The 19,558-nt window shown below is 34.2% G+C and overlaps 1 protein-coding gene and 1 long non-coding RNA gene across 6 annotated transcripts in view; one reads left to right on the plus strand and one right to left on the minus strand.

Annotated features, from left to right (window-relative positions):
* The window catches only part of LOC143252677 (protein O-mannosyl-transferase TMTC2-like), a 304,308-nt gene that overhangs the window by 87,692 nt on the left and 197,058 nt on the right, over positions 1–19,558 (minus strand). The window lies entirely within an intron of this gene.
* Positions 3,842–19,558, plus strand: part of LOC143252685 (uncharacterized) — a 34,680-nt gene continuing 18,963 nt past the window's right edge. Inside the window, exons 1-2 of one of the 3 annotated variants that reach the window (XR_013029104.1) lie at positions 3,842–4,399; positions 5,779–5,918. This is a non-coding gene — a long non-coding RNA (uncharacterized LOC143252685). The remainder of the gene's footprint in view (positions 4,400–5,778; positions 5,919–19,558) is intronic. The other 2 variants (XR_013029107.1, XR_013029108.1) reach the window with 2 other exon arrangements.

The raw sequence follows: 19,558 nt of genomic DNA on the forward strand, positions 1-19,558 counted from the left end.
TATTTTAGTAATATTTAAACCATCGACGAAACTAACAACACAAAATGTACAGGATGTAAAACTAACGATGCAAAATGTACAGGATGTGAAACTAACAATGCAAAACGTACAAGATGTGAAACTAACAACACAAAATATACAGGATGTGAAACTAACAATATAAAATGTACAGGATGTAAAACTAACGATGCAAAATGTACAGGATGTGAAACTAACAATGCAAAACGTACAGGATGTGAAACTAACAATGTAAAATGTACAAGACGATGTACTAAACACAAAATCTGTAGAGAGGGACATATATTTACCACATCAGTAAAAACCTGTAAATAATAATTTCTTTTTAAAACAGTTTAAGTATTTTAATCATAAAAAAATGTATATTGCCGACATAGTTTTCATTACAATTTACTCGTTTTTACACGTACACACACACAGCGTAAACCCGGCTTCGTTCGGGTTATTAGATATATATATATATATATGACACTCTTTTTTCTGAACCCGTTTTAGCATAAAAGTATAACCTCTGTGATTTTCTCGCTATGCAACATGTCATAAAAGTCATTGTTGGAATGCATTATCACAAAAACACTTTAAATTTTCTGAACATTAGTTATTACATAAAAAAACACTACTTTTCTGTGTGGTTTTTCGCTAGCTTGCCTCATAAAAGATGACCACGCGCGTGGATTAGTAACAATACCCAGGTTCACACCCTCAGGGTCCACTTAGTATGGGCGCAAAATTTCAGGTTTCCAGTTTCTTTCCTGTAAGAGCTATGACTGTCTCTCTCTCACACGCAGACTCGCACGTGCTCACGCGCATGCGAGTTTGTCTGTGAGAACCATTTCTTTTCTATGTGTTTTTCGCTAACTTGCCCCACCAAAAAGATGCGTACGCGCACACGCACGAGAATTGTGTTTGTTTGTTTTTGAATTTCGCACAACGCTACTCGAGGGCTATCTGTGCTAGCCGTCCCTAATTTAGCAGTGTAAGACTAGAGGGAAGGCAGCTAGTCATCACCACCCACCGCCAACTCTTGGGCTACTCTTTTACCAACGGATAATGGGATTGACCGTCACTTTATAACGTCCCCACGGCTGAAAGGGCGAGCATGTTTGGCGCGACGGGGACGCAAGAGAATGATATAAGTATAATATAATATAAGTGTATGGGTGCAAAATTTGATAAGATTAAGTAACACCCAGACGCACTCCCTCAGAGTCCACTTAGTATGGGCGCACAATTTCAGATTTTTATATTATTTCCTCTTAAAGCTATGACGGTCACACACACAGATACACGCAAATTTTCACGCGCATGAGTGAATGTCTGTTTCTATGTGATTTCTATTTATAATATACAGAACATCTTTTCTATATGCTTTTTCACTAACTTGCTTCATTAAAAAGACACGTGCACATGTGGTTAAGTAATAACACCAGGTGCGCACTCTCAGGATCCACTTAGTGTGTGTGTGTGTGCAAAATTTCAGGTTTTTGGGTTCTTTTCCCTTGGAGTTATGATGGTCAAACACACGTAGATCCACAGATACGCGCTTTTATTATTATAGACGTATATTTATGGGGAAAAATTAGTTCGAAGTACTATTCGGCTCATCTTTTTACAAAGTTATCGCTGAGATTCAGTATACTTCGTAATGTATACATTCAGTATCAAGCACACTTGTGCACAGTTATGCTTGCACACAATTAGAAAATTACTATTATATGTATAATACACGACATTTTAAATTTTATGGAGAAAGGCACTTTTGTTTTATAAATCTGTAGCGCAAAGCTTACCGATTTGACCGGTCTTGGATGAAGTAGATTGAAAACGCGATGATATATCTTTCGTGTAATGTGCCATTGATATTGGACATTGGGTTAGAGAATATTAAGTCTCACTGCATATGTATATTTCTCGGTTGCCGGAGCAGCACGTAAGTCCGGTTCCAACATTAGTGCGGTAGTCATATACACGAATAGACTATCATGTTTGAAGGGACATTTCTGACAGCGCAAATATTATACATTATTTCTTTCTCTTTGTATGATTAAGTCTGTGTATCCACAGATTAATTATCCCATTGTTTATCTGTCTGAATCTATCCAGTTTCTACGGTTTCATATAAGTCTGTGATAATATTTCTTTGAATTTTTTATATCAAAGAGTGTCTTATCAATGTAGTTTCATTTGTTCTATCGTTTCTTTTCTCTCTGTATTATACCTTTATCGTATTTATAAACACTGTTCACTTTCGTTGTTTTTGTAAGAGCAGTTTCATAGGTATGAATATTAAAGTATATAAAGTCGTACTATTATTAATCCACTAGGGTCCGGCATGGCCAAGCGTGTTAAGGCGTTCGACTCATAATCCGAGGGTCGCGGGTTCGAGGCGCGGTCGCACCAAACATGCCGCCCTTTCAGCCGTGGGGGCGTTATAATGTTACGGTCAATCCCACTATTCGTTGGTAAAAGAGTAGCCCAAGAGTTGGTGGTGGGTGGTGATAACTAGCTGCCTTCCCTCTAGTCTTACACTGCTAAATTAGGGACTGCTATCGCAGATAGCCCTCGAGTACTTTTGCGCAAAATTCAAAAAACAACAACAAACATTAATCCACTATGGTAGTGCTAGTCAGTATCTTGTATACAACGAAATACTGTGCAAAGTTTTTAAGTAAAGCCTTTTATTTCTGAAAATACGTTTGAAAAAATAAAATGAACAATAACAACAAAAAACATTTATCAGAAATGAGAACTTACGCATCATTAAACCACACTAATGTGTTTTATATAATGGCCATGAAAAATAAATTTAAAATATTGTAAAAAGAATAAAGAAAAGAAAAATATAAAAGAGCTATATTAATGAAACTAAAGTTACAGAAACCCAAACAGTACGAAGTTGTAATAAAACAAATTTATCGAATACTTGAAACATTTAAAATCATACGACAAAGGCCAAAAGGCTCTTGAATATATTTCAAATTTCTCAAGAAAAAAATCGCATGATTATATAAAAATAAAAATGAACCTTGAAATTTAAGATAAAAAATTGAAAATAAAAATCTGAAATAATGGATTACATAGAGGGTTTCAGCTTCATCGCTTCAGTTATCACGTTTATTTCATAATTCAAATATTATAAATGTTTTTACTTTCACGTAGTAACTTCTTTATTTTAAGATTTTCTAATGAAAACTAATTGGGTTTCTAATGTCTGGACTTTCTTTAGATAGAACGTAGTCCAATGGTTAGCGTACCAAAATAAGGTTAAGCAGGTTTTGTGTTAGCGTCCTCTTGGGATAATATATATGTTTAAATGTTCTTTCCATTTAAGGGCTGTGGGGAAAAGAGTTATTATAAAAATTCACTAATCGGTTTCATAAACGTAGTCCAAGAGGTGGTGGGTGTTGTTGACTCGAATATTTCTTTCAAGTCTGTCACTTCAAAATTACTGACGGTTAGTGCCAGTGACCCTAAAACCTTAAGACAACATTTACAATACATTTTTGAAGTATCAATATTAAAAAAAGATAAAACAACACTGTAAATCCCCTTAGAGGATACGCTCCCTTGAACCATTGTTGACCGAGACCGTCCTTCTTTTACCCTCCTATAAATTAAAGTATTAAAGCCATTATAATAACTACTGATCTGAAATATCGTTACATTTACTAGTTTCATTTTTCATTTAGATTTTTCATTTTCAAGACTCTTCCATAACAATAATATCAAAATTATGTTCACAAATACTTTCGTCATATTACCACAATATAAAAACAATTCGTGACATTTCTTTCAACCAGATGAGGAGGAGCGGGCTCGCGACGATTAGATCGAACACATGATAAAACGATTATAAAATGAAAGTAATCAATGCAAATGGTCTTTTAATCCAAAAACCCCGAAGCATCACTTTCATAAACCGGGAAGACACACTTCTCAGCTCCTTGAATGCATCGGATGAGTGTTTGTTTTTCTCGACGTGGTGAAGACACGCCCCGGTCTAATTAATAAAGACGCCTTCAAACCCCCGCTGTCAATCATTATCTGTTTCTCAAGGAGGGTCCACACCTTAAAACGCAAGAACTTCAAGCTTGTTATATAAGTACTTTTTTTTGTATCTGAATCTCCTGCGAGTTGGAATCTTCGGACTTAAATACGTAACTAACTACACGGTACCTCATGGAAGACCAAGGCCAAGGCTTTCATTACTTTAGTTTATTAACATTTCCATCCACAAAACTCATAAGAGAAGTTTAAAGGTTGTTTTAATCTGACAGGTTTCTCTGCTGATCAGTGACAGTTAAAAACCACAATAACAACAGGCGAGTCTTGAAATCAGGTCGGTGCTTTTACAATAACAAGAGGCGAGTCTTGAAATCAGGTCGGTGCTTTTACGTTAATTCTTTTCTTCTCTGCCTTTCTCTTTTTTTTTAAATAATAAACTGTTAAACGTGCATGCCAAAAATTGTTAACATTTCTTCACTGTCCACTTGGGTTTGATTTTGTGTGTAATAAATCTTAAAGTAAAATTTCTCATTCTCAAATTATCGTTTGAAAATGAGAAACTGTGGTATTATTGTAGTCAACGAAAACCAACTTTATATGTAAGAAATGGAATGTAAGTCAGATTCGAACAAGTTACAAAATTAATGGTGAGGCGAGGCGAATGGTGATATTCTCTTTGTTAACGATATTATGGTTGATAAAATATTTTGTATGTTAGCATTTGTAATTTATTGTTTTCTCTGTTAGGTACAATAACATTAATAGGTTTTATAAGGAACAAACACCAGTTATGTACTTCACTATCTCTATACTTCAACTGCTCCACCACCACCACCTCATCCTATCTGGCAAATATGTAAATAAACGAGTCCACAGAAAGTGGCAAATAAGGGAACGAGTGGAAACGTGATATGTAGAGGCGTTGATCGTCACTTATCTACCAACGCAACTCTCGTGACGTTTCTTATCATTCAGGCGTTGTCGAGGTTTGGACATACGAAGTCTCCTCAAATTTAAAGGTCTTCGTCCTATTTTATGATCTTTATCTCTTAAAGACATAAATGTTTAACGCGTACAGATCACCCCCTTTTTCTATAAAAACAAGATCAACAAATGCTGAGAAACTAGGGAATTGTGCTCTATAAGCAGACAGAGGATGGTTTGAAAGATGAACATGTTTTAAATTTCATATGAATGAAAATTGTAAATGTATAAAGAATCTATTTCTTTCTAATACACCAAGCTACGTGAGTAATCAAAAATATGTGTTGATTTTTGAAAGACGTATGTGTACAGGTCCACTAAGGGAATACATGAGTGATATAAACAAGAGAAGATGAGTCTAACAAATGGAAGTCACGTGGTTTCCATAATCAAATCAAAATTCTCACAAACAATGTACAAACTTACTAGTAATACATAAATATGTATATAAATATACACTTACATTTTGCTAATGTTAGAACTTGGGTATTATGTAGTTAATACTTTTATCAACACTATAGACTCACACGCACACTTACATAAAGTGCTGATGAAATTATCAGTTTGTATTTTTTGTATTTTTGAAATTACCGTAACTGAAAACACTAATGTATTAATTAGTTTAGTACAATGTTTAATGTTAAATTGTATAAATCAGAAGAGTCAGATATCGTATCACTTTTCTGTATTTTATCCATAAAACATCTGTAATTGAGTTGAATACTTAGAGCAAAGTCGTCCATCTTTGATTAGCAGAACACTTTATTTCAGGTAATATCGTATATCGTATTAGGGAATGCACTCCTGCATTAAGAATGCAAGATATACCTCCTTAAATGGTGTTCGTGCTAGACAGTCCAAGTGGAATCACATACCTCAGCAGAAAGCTTCAATAGCCAGCAAGTTGGGAGGTCTGTATGTATAACTTTCGTTTTCGTGATAAGTTAATGGTAAATTAATGCGTATTGTCCTTTGCCAGCCTACCTGCCAATCGTACAGATAAGATTTGGGACTTCATTAAAGTCTCAATCACTCACCAAATTTGAAGTTTCAGTTCATTTTAGTCAACATTCACGCACCGGTAAGAGATAGTACAATCATGGGTTGATGGCGCCTGCCAGACAAACCCTTGAAAAACTAATACAAATTAGCTTTCCTCAGTCCTGTTATCTGCGAGATGTTGGAATGGAGCCGTCGTATACTCTAATGACCACGAAGCAAGAAATATGTTTCAAGGAGACCCACGAACTTTATCAATGTGACCAAGAAAGTCAACTTGTAGATGGCAAACTCTGTACAGTTTTGTAGCATTAGTCCTAATGGGCTTTCTTGTAATATTCTCACATTGATAACAAACATACAACCAGCTACCCCGCCCGGGTTTTTCTCAAACGTGATATACATACGTGTCTACATATTTCAAGTACACGTGTTTCTCAAAATATGGAGTTTTTTATTCAACTCTGCAGAAACGGAAAGGGTTTCATAATTTTATTTTGTATACACGTATTATTCTACATGGTGTTTACATGGTGCAGTTATTTTCTCATGAATAGTGGACTTACACATTACTCCGTGTTATTTACACTAGCATGCAGGTCCTATATGTTTCAGGAAATAAGTTTATTTTCTGTGACACGCCATGCATAAATTTGTGTCTATTACTAGTATAATTTTATCACTGGTTCAAGCAGTTTCTCTTGTGCATATGAGGTTCATTTCCATACAGCTGCCACGTGCTTTAAAATACAACCTATTTAATATGGCACTTTTGTCTTGAATAAGTCATTGTACTGTAATTTAGTATTCGAAAAACCTTTCGAATAATCTCTTGTCAAAATTATCCCCAGCAGCCAAGTGGTACAACTAGACACGTGCTTTGTATGCTCATAAATACATAATGCAATCATAGCTCAAATGACCTCTAATGCGACAATACATTTAGTTTTACGTTTTTCTCTACAGCAGATCTAATTTAAAAGCTTATTTGATAGAATGTTTCCTAGATGTTACACTCAGTTTTAAATGCAGCTTAAAACTTAATGAACTTTGTTATTGTTACCATAAGACAGATTATTCGAAACACGAACTGAATTAAAAGGTTTTTCATTAATTTCTAGACTTTGGCAAATATATACATGAAAAACATAATTTTACATTTAGCGGAATCTGTGAAATGTCTGTATGAAAATTTACAGTGACATATTTTGTAACTTCATAAGCTATTAGCGTTAAATAAATAATTATTGCACTTTTTAGTCACTTACTTTCAAATCGTTAATAACATACAAATACATTCACTTTTTCCAAATTCTTTAGGTCTCAGCATTTCTCAAGTTGTTACAAAATAAATAAGCTTTTATTTAAATCACTCCAAAATAATAATAATGATCAAGTTCATTTTTATATCAACTTGCAACATAAACAAATCAAAGCTCAAAATGTTTCATACGACGTTTAAACTCTTAAGCATTCTTCTCAGCCAATAAAACACCTTTATATTGTTTATATATTTAAAGTTGTTTAACAATTATTTCCAAACTATTAAAAAAACGTATAATTTTGAATAAATCAGACGCCCATGAACCCCAGACGATTTTACGAATTTTTTTTTTTTTCCGCTTAATGTTTCGGTTTTACGACTTCATCAGGAACCGAACTTTTTTGTAACTTAAGTCTCTTTGACTCAAGTTAAAAATCGTTTTATTATAAACGTAGGTCTGGAATAGCCAGGTGGGTTAAGGCGTTCGACTCGTAATCTGAGGGTCGCGGATTCGAATCCCGGTCGCATCAAACATGCTCGCCCTTTCAGCCGTGGGGCACTATAATGTAACGGTCAATCACACTATTCGTTGGTAAAAGAATAGCCCAAGAGTTGGCGATGGGCTGCGATGACTAGCTGCCTTCCCTCTAGTCTTGCACTGCTAAATTAAGGACGGCTAGCACAGATAGCCCTCGTATAGCTTGACGCGAAATTCAAAAACAAACAAAAAACATTATAAACGTTTAACCATATACTAGAACGTGCCATGCACATGATTAGTCCCTTTAGTACGAGGCTCATGGCATTTACGCAAATAATATAAACATAACTGTTAAACAAAGAATGTGTGTTTTCTTATAGCAAAACCATATTGGGCTAATTGCCGAGTCCACCGAGAAGAATCGAGCCCCTCGTTTCAGCGTTGTAAATCCGTAAACATACCGATGTACCAGCGGAAAACGTTAAACAAAGAAAGAATATCTTACATAATCAAAGTTTGTTCAATAAGTTAAATAAAATAAAGCAAACCGAGTAACTAATATTAACTGTTATTAACAAGTTAACCTTCAAAATGATACTCCGAGTAAAAAAAATTAGTTAAGTTTCGGAGAGACCATTCATTGATTACCTGTTAATATTTTATATACGAAATGACTCCTTAATTTTCAAATCTAACAAATTTTCAGCTGTAGTGGTAATTTTAAATGTTTTTGTAAAGTGATTGAAGTTATAATGTTCAGCTCTTGCACTTTCTTTCTGCCTCTGTTTTAAGTCTAGAATGTCTTCGTTCCTCGACAAGTTAGTGGAAAGATCTTCCAAATTTCCCAGTGTCTTACTTTATATGCATTTAAGTTGGTACATGGTATTATTTATTAAGCATTGTCCTCTCATATTTGAGAAGTTGACGAGGCAATTTATTTTTACTTATTTACTATTAGAATTTTTTTTGCCATTTGTGCTGGGGCTTGAAAGTTGGCCTAGTAAGTTTGTTTTAAAGTCACGCACAGTTTCTATATGACTAATTGGGAAACCCGATTTTCTCATAACTTTACGTAATTATTTGACCATTTCATTGCTGGTATAGGGTATCACGTATGTAGATGAATTTTCGGGTTTTTTGTACCCCATGGTTCTATTTTTCATGTTATTTGTCGAGTATGTTTTCTCACTGTATAAGTTCGTCGTTTTCTCATATCATGTTTTTGTGTTCGAGCACGTTTTGAAACTGATTCAAAATCACTTTTTTCTTTGCAATGAGGATGGCGCGACTAAAAATGTAGAATTATTAATTTCTTATTATTTTTTTTTCCTTTTTAGAGATATATGTATTGTACCATCTTTCAGTATTAACAGAAGATCCTGGAAATAAACTTTTAGGGTATTGTCAGAAGTTTCAAGAGTTAATTCATTTTTGGTGTGATTACATGATAACTATTTGTGAAACATGGAATACTTAGAATTGCTTCATCGTTCAATATTAAGTTTATACAGAGTGTCGTTTTCACTATTTACAAGTGGAACACCTAAGTGCTTGAAGAAAGGTTTGTAAAAATCCTTTAAAATGTGTAATTATTTTACACCAGTTGTTTTTAAATTATGTCCTAGTTATTTATACGTCTTAAAAATAACTTGAAGCAGACTTAGTTCTATTCGTTATGGTCAGATTTCAAACTAAGTTACACGCAAGGTTGGTCAAGTCCCCCATTGGGTTAGCAGTAAGCTTATGGACTTACAACGTTAAAATTCTGGGTTTGATTCTCCGTTGTGGCCAGAGCGCAGATAGCTTATTATGAGGTTTTGCACTAAAACAAAGAAATGCTTGGTCAGTTTTCTTCTTTTACTGATAAGTTGACTGATGCTTCTTATAAATATCTCTTGTGATATCATTTGGTGCATAATAAATAAAGTACCACATTCTGCAGATATCTTCTTGCTCCTCTGTAGTGGGCTAACCATCTTTCAGTGTCATTTGATGGCCTCTTATGTTTTATATTTTTTGTTAGTATTTCAGGGTGGATGAGCTCCCCTACCACTTTTGCCATAGTGAGTAAAATAAAATCTTCCAAAACCCTATAATATATTTTTTATTACGTAAGTTCAAGATTGCACATAAACTACTAAGATTTCTCTTTCTTCAAGCATCACATTTCCTTTACAGATGCCTAGCATCAAGTCCTTGTACCTACTCCATAATCCACAGAAAAGCTCTTTTTGTACGATGTTATTCTCGGTTCATTGTGGTCTAAAATAGTCTCGTCATCTGTCCAATAATCTGATCCCTTTTCTTATAACTGTCCATTATCTATGCTTCTCGCCTTATCTATGCCTCCCAACTTATCACTGCTTTACTGATTCTATTCATCTCGGTATACAGCTCAGCGGAGTAATTTAGACGTATAGCACCCTCAATTTCATTAGTGTTCCTCCTCCAGAAAATTTCAGAATTATTCTTCTACTTTGAGAAAGACTGAAACCATCTTCTACGAATATCCTACCGTCACTTCTAAAGATTTTTGTTCTTTATTTTCAATATTATTTAAGTTGTTAGATGTTAATTTAAGAAAAGTTATACATTATAAACTAAAGTTAATAGTATCTATCACCCTTATATTTACTAGCTTGTTTTAATACGACATTTTATATAAATAAATTCTATACATGCTATTACAGCTTACATTACTATTACTACTATTTAGTAGTTCAGAACACATAATACTGTATGTATTGGGATGTAGGTAAATTAATTCATTATACGTAATAAATGAGAAACGCATATTTTTAAGCATCAGGTTTAACTGCACTTATTTTCTTCCATAAAATAACAATAAATAAGCTTTAGACCAAATGCAGAACACACATGATTGGGTAGAAATGTTTGCATAAGTGGAATACAATAACAAAAACAGAAACGGAACAGATGTACCTTAAAATATTCAGTTGAATAATTTGGCTGCGTGGTTGATGATACAAAAAACATACACCATTAACCTTCGTCTAAACCAGAAGTATAGCTTCATCGTTCCAAAAATGTAGTCGTTATCTAGGTTTTCAAGATTGTCTTCTACCAGTAATTAAATATAACTTTTTACTTTGCTATTGAACCTGTATTAAGTTTCATCAAACCCCAGTCGTTTAGTTCCTGACAACCACTCAAGTGTTTTAACACTTATTTGTAGCATTAACCTATCACCTATCTTTAATGAAACATACATAGTGTGTGCGTGCGTGTTATCTTGTAGCAAAGCACATCGAGCTATCTGTTGTGTCCACAGAGGGGAACTGAGCCCCTGAATTTAACATCGTAAATTCGACTCCTTACTGCCGCTGTCCCACAGGGGGACCAAGCATAGCGTGAATGGTAGAAATAAAACATTGGGTAGACGTTATAATTCATGTTTTGAAAACTGTAATATTATTAACTATAAATATTAAAGCTGAAGTTTCGTTGATTCATTATTTGTATATAATAACCGAAGAATGGCATCCCAAACTAGACTATAGTTAATAATATGTTTAACTACTTGAATACTAGTAACAAAAATGTATAAATAAAAAGCAAAACAAAGACAAATTGTGTTAAATATCTTTGAATAATAATCCCCATCTGTTACAAAAAAACAACATAATTTCTTCCATATTATCTAATCAATTTTATGGTTCTAAAGTTTGCAGTTTCTGAATTGGAAATGCGGTTCTCAGAATAGCCATAGCGATGCCACACATTTAGATTGCATGTGTAATAGAATTAGTACGGGTAATTCACTACAAACAGTTTCCTTGCCACACAAGACATGCAGCCCCTCGAATCTGGTTAGTATCGACCAAGCTAATAAAAGTGAGTGGGGAGTTGCTAATCTGATAAACCAATTCTTTACAAACTTTTGTTAAGTAACAAGTCTTCGCTGCGGACAGACCGTGGAGCCTTTCCTTCTATTGGTTGTGAAACTATGGCATTAACATCGATCTGGTAGTCTGGTTTGTATTTTTCCTAAACGTGAACAGTGTTTTGGAGAATAAAGAAAAGTGATCGCGAGGACAACACAGAAATATATAAAAAATTTGTCATCTCTTCTTCTGGGTGGTTGTGTGACGATAAAAACTAAACATTAAAATAAAATAATACGACTATACTGTTCGTTTCGTACTTTGTTTTGTTTTATCAATCGACTTTCAATTAATAAAGTTATCCATTCGCAGTTCAAAACGAAAAAATATTTTTACAAGTAAAAGACTTAATATTTCTTTTTTTCTTAAACACTTTTCTACACATTAAGCCTTAGCATAAATAAGGATTTTTTCTTTTGCTGAATTTCATACAAAGTTAATAGAGGGCTATCAATGATAGCCGTCTGTAATTTTGAAGTGATAAACTAGAGTAAAAGCATCTGGTCAACATCACCCATCGCTAACTCTTGGTATAATCTTTAGCGAACAACAATGGGATTGACCATAATATCATAACTTCTTTACGGCTGAAAGAACGAGCATGTTCAGTAAAATACTTCGATCTCACTATCAGCAGACTGAGGGTCGAGCTCTCAAATGAATAGATCAAGCCAACCTCCAGTTATTCAATGCATACTATTTAGTACTAGTAAACATTCGTAACTATAATGAAAAATGTGCTAAAAATTATACTGATAACAACTATTTAAACAAATATAAATGTGTCAAATGTGTAAATAAAAACACTAAGCCTAAATATATGTTGATAATATAAATTTATTGTGTATGTATAACAGAAATGCTTAACATGATGTTTTTCTAATTTTGAGATATTTTAAGAATGTAGCGTAGCTACATTTTATTGAACTTTAAAGTGTTGGATATTTTTTTTGCTTTTCTTTCTATTTAGTATATTTTAGTGGCCTTACAAAATGAAGCCTCTTTGTTGGGAATAAATCCAGTCCTTCTGGACTCAACGGTTACAACGGCAATTAAAAAGATTATTTGTTCTTGTTAATTGTCACTAAAAAAAGGTTACTAAAGGCTGTATGTACAGCCGTCTTTCATTTTGAATTGATGGCCAACTCTTGAACTTCTTTTGTTTGACTGTCACTCTTATAGTGCAACTACGTTCTTATAATGCGTAGTCCGTTTTTGCGGCAACAGAATCCGAGCCACGAACCATGAGCCCCCGTAATTACGCGTTGCGTACGCTAACAACTAAGCCACGTCTGGTCAGTATTGAAAGGTCGACCATTTTATAGATCTGTGCATTGGGATGTGCGCGCATATCTTGAAAAATAATAAACCTATTTCCGTGAAATTCTTAAAAGAGATAAGGTGTCTGCATATGACGATCCTCCCTAAATCTGGTCCGTATCTGTACCCAGAACCGGATTCTGAATCACTGTGAACCATTTTTAATCATGGAGATACAGGACACTTTCTCAGCTTGTTGATAATAAATGTATAAAAAATGATCGAGTTAGGAATAACTTTCAGGCACACATTGAAACCAAAAAATATAAAAATTTGCAGTGAGACAAGGATAAACAATCCTTCTGATTGTCTTGTTTGACCTTGTAACACACGAGGGACAACTATATAAACTATTGTTCATTCTCTTTAATCTTATTCTTAATATTTAATGTAATACATAACAGACGAGGGACAACTATATCAACTATTGTTCATTCTCTATAATCTTACTCTTAATATTTAATGAAATTAAACTACACCTAAATGATTTAAAATTAATTAGAAATGTAACATTGGAGTGGAAGTCGAAAATTCTAAAATATATAAATTTTTCACAGTTGTAAATTTGTTTTGTTTTGTTTGTTTTGTGAATTCGCGCAAAGCTACACAAGGGCTATCTGCGCTAGTCGTCCCTAATTTGGTAGTGTAAGACTAGAAGGAAGTCACTAGTTATTCTTTTACCAACGAATAGTGGGATTGACCGTCACATTATAACGCCCCCACGGCTGAAAGGGCAAGCATGTTTGATGTGACGGAGATTCGAACCTGCAATCCTCAGATTACGAGTCGAGTGCCTCAACCACCTGGCCATGCCGGGCCCACAAATGATTATACTAAAAGATATACGTTTTAAAGTTACTGTCTACATAACCTATTACCCATAGTGAAGCGGATTACGTCCCAAACAATAAACAGCTTACCTAATCTTTGTAAAATGTATGCTTAACAGTAAAAAAGGAAACCAGATACGACCCAGATATTTACAGATGAGTTGAAGCTATGAGAAATAAACGCTACCAAAAAATAAGGTATTTACAAAGTAGTTCCATATTCGTTTTGGAACTTTTAAAACGAGGTGGTTTCTTTCACTCAAATCTTACTTGGCTGAACTAACTGAATAACTGCGTCAAAGTACCTTAATTACGCATGGAATCTTACACTCTTTATCCGTATATTGATCCTTTTTTAAACAAACATAAAGTAAATGTTTCATATATATATTTGTGAGCTAATTATTTTAAACAAATGCCAAAATAACTTTCTCTGTTAAACGAAATCCGTGAATAACCATCAGTAACAGCTGAAAAGTAAGAAAGTAGTGTTGTCGATCTAAACCTATATATTTTATATATATACGTATGTGTATACCTACTGCTAAGCCGAGATAACGATAGAAGTCTCTTCGTGACAGTCTCACGTCTCTTTGTTTTTTTGAGATACATTTTACTGAGCTGAACAATGTTCCTGAGAACAGATATTATGGGTCATACATCTCCAGATCCTTACACTTTCTGACGTAAAAAAAAACACTAAAGTTATCAAAACAATCTTTGGTAAAACCGCAGATAAGATACTTTATGACACAAAAATAATGATTTTTGGATTGACTGATATTTTTCTTTCCTGTTTATTGAATTATGATTGTTTCTGAATTTCGCGCAAAGCTACAATAGGGCTATCTGCTTTAGCCGTTCCTAATTTAGCAGTATAAGTAAGTCATCACCACCCTTCGCCATCTCTTGGGCTACTCTTTTGCCAACGAATAGTGGGATTGACCGTTACATTATAACGCCCCCACAGCTGAAAGGGCGAGCATGTTTGGTGTGACGGGGATTCAAACCCGCGACCCTCAGATTACAAGTCGAGCGCCTTAACCACCTGGCCTGTTGAATTATGCAAATTAAGAGATTGAATATTATTTTCATGAAGTTTACGCTTAATACGCAATCTTCGAAGTGATCTAAGTGTTTTCTCGAAAGGATAACTTCTTTATTTTAATTTACTGTTTTGAGAGACGTTATATATACTAACATCTCTAAACATAATACTTTAGTGGCCTGTATGAACAGGTAGTGCGTTTTTTTTTAATGTTTGAGTCTAATAAGGTAGTTTAACTAAGATTTGTAGTTAAAGTATAGATCATTCTATTTAGAAGCAACTTTTATTCATTTCAGATGCTTAGAAAATATTTTTAAAGCTGATATTAACGCTGAAATCGTATTGTTAGCGTATATAAAGTATTGAGAAAATTGATGTTAATACCTGAAATGTAGAAATTAGCGAAAAGTCCCTAATAAGGTTTCACTAACAGTAACTTTCATGAAAGTAGTGATTAATAAATATAAAATGTGCAAATTAACCCAATCCCATGTACTAGAGCGCATGTAAAACATAATTGTTTAGTGGGCCGTTTACAATAATCTTTTGCTTTTTTGTGTTATTTAAACAGAGAAAAATACGTTACATTTGTTTTTAAGCAAAGAAGAAGGATTGCAACACGCTGTTGACAAAATATTTGGTTTTCGAAGCAATGGCTGCATCCAGCACAATATGGCGTTGAGGTTCGCTAAGTAGACGTGGGATTTTTTTTTCCCGCTGGATGTCATCATGCCTTGTCATTTTACTGGGTGCAAGAAAAAAAACAACAACACCGAAATTAGCGCTTTTCAACAATTTTTATTTATGTTAATAAACGTCAAGTTAGAAACTTCCAATTCAATTCATTTGACATCGTAGAATCAAACCCTGCATGTATATAAATAATACCGACACGAGAAAGATATATATATATATATATATATAAATCAAGCAACAACAAATATATATTTAAACACATATTTCTCTTCATGCTTCTTTTTTTGAAACATTTATTTCAATCGATTGACGAAGGAAGTCCTGTTCTTTCGTGAAATTCTCTCACAAAAAGAAACATTTTCGTTAGTAATAAGTTGTTTCTTCAGATTCACCGTTCAGCACATAGAAAGACTAAAAGATCGATCGATAGTGATATCAATATGAGATTTTAAGAATTGCAAAAATTAATGTTTTCTATAATGTATTTTTCAAAATAGCATTTTGATATATATATATGTATTTTTACTATCAACCATTCAAGAGATACAGAGTGTGACATACACAGATATTTCGATACTATATATACATATAGAAAGATAGTTGTTTCAACTAAAACACACTTTAGAAATACATGACTGATGAGTGAAGAGCAGGTCTACCAAGTTAAGATTACCACCGTTCAACTACAACCGGAAAAAGTGACAGAAATTTTGACAGCATTAGGAATTCAACTGCCATTACTATAGTTACTCGTAATAATCTGCCATTCTTTGTAGAAGGATGCTTTTCTGAAGCTAGGTTGCTTTTCTAGACATAAACACGCACGGCGCGCGCGCACGCACACACACACACGTATATACACAAAGAGGGAGATGTACACGTACCTTTTGGTTTTTGGATAAAAATGTATAACTTAAAATACAAGCATAAATTCTCTAACTAGAACACGTTGCGAAAAATATTCTATATTAATTTTTATCATACTATGAAATTATTTCCACCCGACGAACACAGCAATTTAGATTTGCCACCGCAACCGAATTAGACCAAATTACTGGATTTTCTCTTATAGTCTCAAACACAAGAGAAATTTATTTGTCTAATCAGACCTCAAATAAATTAAATTCTGTCTAATTGCAGTTACAACAGAATGGTGGTTGGTACATAGATAGATAGAAGAACAGCCAACTATTTTTCATTTAGTGAAGTAAGCTTCATCACACTATACATACTACGCCCTCTCGATTTAAATATAGCTCTTCGTCGGTACACTCTAGATTGTTCGTGCAAAATTTGGTTCATGCAAAATAAAGAAAAAAAATCATAAAATAATAACCAAGGAGAAAGACGATGATTACAGCCCACCTAGTCGTCACTCAGACATGTCGAGTTTTATTATCAACGTTAACCAACCGCTAAACACCATAGAGTTGATAGTAGGCGTGGCCACCAGAGGGCGCCACTAAATACCAGAAGCTATAATGTCGTACTATTAACATGCCTAGCCGCAGGAGAGCCAAGTTTGGAGCTAATAACAGGTGTCACTTGACGTCCACGCTTATAGAGCCACCATGGAATCAAGAGACCAACAAAACAAAATATGAGAAAGAAAGTACACCTGAATTATCAATACAAACGGTTCCAGCAGGGTGTTTTCCCTCGGGACATATGAGGAAAAATACCGCGACTGAATTATATCTCCCACCGCGAGCAGACGCTGTAATGAAATATTCACCCTGTAAAATAATTCAGTAGCTTCTGCGGTACACAATAAGAGTAGACTCAGAGCCAAAGGCGGCTTTAACAAGTTTCAAAGAGTCATGCAAATATCTCATATATTTCATGTTGGCAGAGCTGTTGTGTGCGCTACGGCATTCTTTTGTTATTCTGTCCTAAAGATGCGTCAGTCAAAAAAAAAAAAAAAAGAAAAAAAAAAAACAGAAACCTTTCTAGACAGTCACACAAGTTCTATTAATCCAAATCTTCTTCCAGTAGTTTATTTTTAATGCTCTGTAGCCACAAGTCTTACAAACAGAGCGATGTTTAATAACATTACCTAATCGGAAGGAATGTCTCTTAAAAAAACAACAACAGAATTAAACAAACTTGAAATATTTACTAAACGATAGTATCCATTAAGTCAGTAGTTTGTGTGTACATGAAAAAATATTCAATCTCTTTTATCACCGAAACCGCTGCTTTGGGAAAAATCATATTTTTAGCAGATGATGAAAAAGAAAAGATTTGACTCTCTACTAATGCGAAGAAACACCATGTCATTTTAAACTTTATAAGGACATTTCTTCGTTGAGAAATATTATTTTGAGCCATGAAGACTCTTCAAAAAAAAGGTTTGTTCTTGATTTGTTTTTTTAATTTCACGCAAAACTACACGAGGGCTATCTACGCTAGCCGCCCCTAATTTTTTAATGTTAGATTAGACGGTGTGTTTGTGTGTGTTGTTTTTGTTTTAGCAAAGCCACATCGGGCTATCTGCTGATTCCACCGAGGGGAATTGAAAGACTAGAGGGAAGACCACACCGCCCACTTTTGGGCTGCTCTTTTACCAACAAATAGTGAAATTGACTGTAACATTATAACGCCCTCATGGCTGAAAGGGCGAGAATGTTTGATGTGACGGGGATTCGAAATCGCGATCCTTAAGGAAAAGAACTCTTAAAAACAAAGGTCAATAGAAATACAAGAGAATAGAAAAACGAAGAGTATCATATACTCTTCACAAAATACACAAAATTAGACTACGTTCGATTACTTTTCCTTGTAGCCATAACTCATAAAAATTCGTAAGTTTCCACTAGTCACTTTTTTACCAAAAGAATATCAGATTGCCCCGTAGTAGACTCATAAAAAGAATAATTTTTGTCAACATTTCTCAAAACAATTCATCCTTGATCTCAAATTAAAGTCACGTTGTAATCGTTTTAAAATGTTTTGAGACGGTAGTTGTCGAACTGGTAGGGGAAGGCAAATATCCTTGGTACCCATTAGAAGTTTTTTTGGGTGGGAAAGTTACCCAAACAATTGTTTGTCCCAACGAATAACGAAACTATACTAAAAGTAATAGAATCAGTGCTCGTTATATATACCTGACCACAAAATATTTAACTAACTCGACAATTAAATACATGTACCATATATCTCTTACTTCATTTTTGCTAGGTGGAGGGCGAAGAGGTTTACGATTTACGACGTTTGAGAACCACCGCTAGTACTAAGTTGCAGTTGTTGTAATTTCGCTAATGAGAAGAACCAGAACGTAACTGGTCAAACTTTTCAATAGTCTTTAATAGTTTTATACTTTCGGAGTTTGGTGAACGATCATTAGAGTCGAGTACTTAAGCCAATCTCAAACACAGCAGCAGTTTGTTATATCAAACCACAGTTGTAAACAGTGCCGGATCGTTCATCACCGACTTGACACTTTTTATCACGTTTATAGCAAAACAAGAAGATTGTGAGAAGTATGCCCTTAAGGACAGCTTGTACAAAAAAAACACGATATATACCTTCATAGTCCCTAGCGGACACTTGTTATTGTAAACAATTCCCTGAAATATTCATCTCTAGAGATAAAATTAAAATAGCTCTTTCTGAAGAGAAAAGATGTCAAACGTAATAACCATTTACATGAATGTGCAAGTGTTATCTTGATGGGAAAGCAATTGTGATAAAAAGATAAAAGAAAGGTATTGACAGTATTTCTCCGCAACAATTTAAAGTAGTATAGTATTGTGTAGTATAGTAGTAGGAACTTTTGCACAAGTGCACTTATGTCAAAGAAGAATTATGTTTGTTTTCGCAATGACTGACTTCAGAACGTTTCGTGCAAAAAACCACAAGAACAACACATAATCGTCCCTAATTTTGAGAAAAATCAGCTAGCATACAACAACCAACTTTTGGGTTATCACTGTTAGGAGATTCAAAACGTGATAGATACAGGACTTTGACTGTTAGAATGTATACATACTATAAAATGCGAAGTGT

The sequence above is a fragment of the Tachypleus tridentatus genome, chromosome 1 (genome assembly GCF_004210375.1).
Source record: "Tachypleus tridentatus isolate NWPU-2018 chromosome 1, ASM421037v1, whole genome shotgun sequence".
In the NCBI taxonomy this organism is placed as follows: Eukaryota; Metazoa; Arthropoda; class Merostomata; order Xiphosura; family Limulidae; genus Tachypleus; species Tachypleus tridentatus.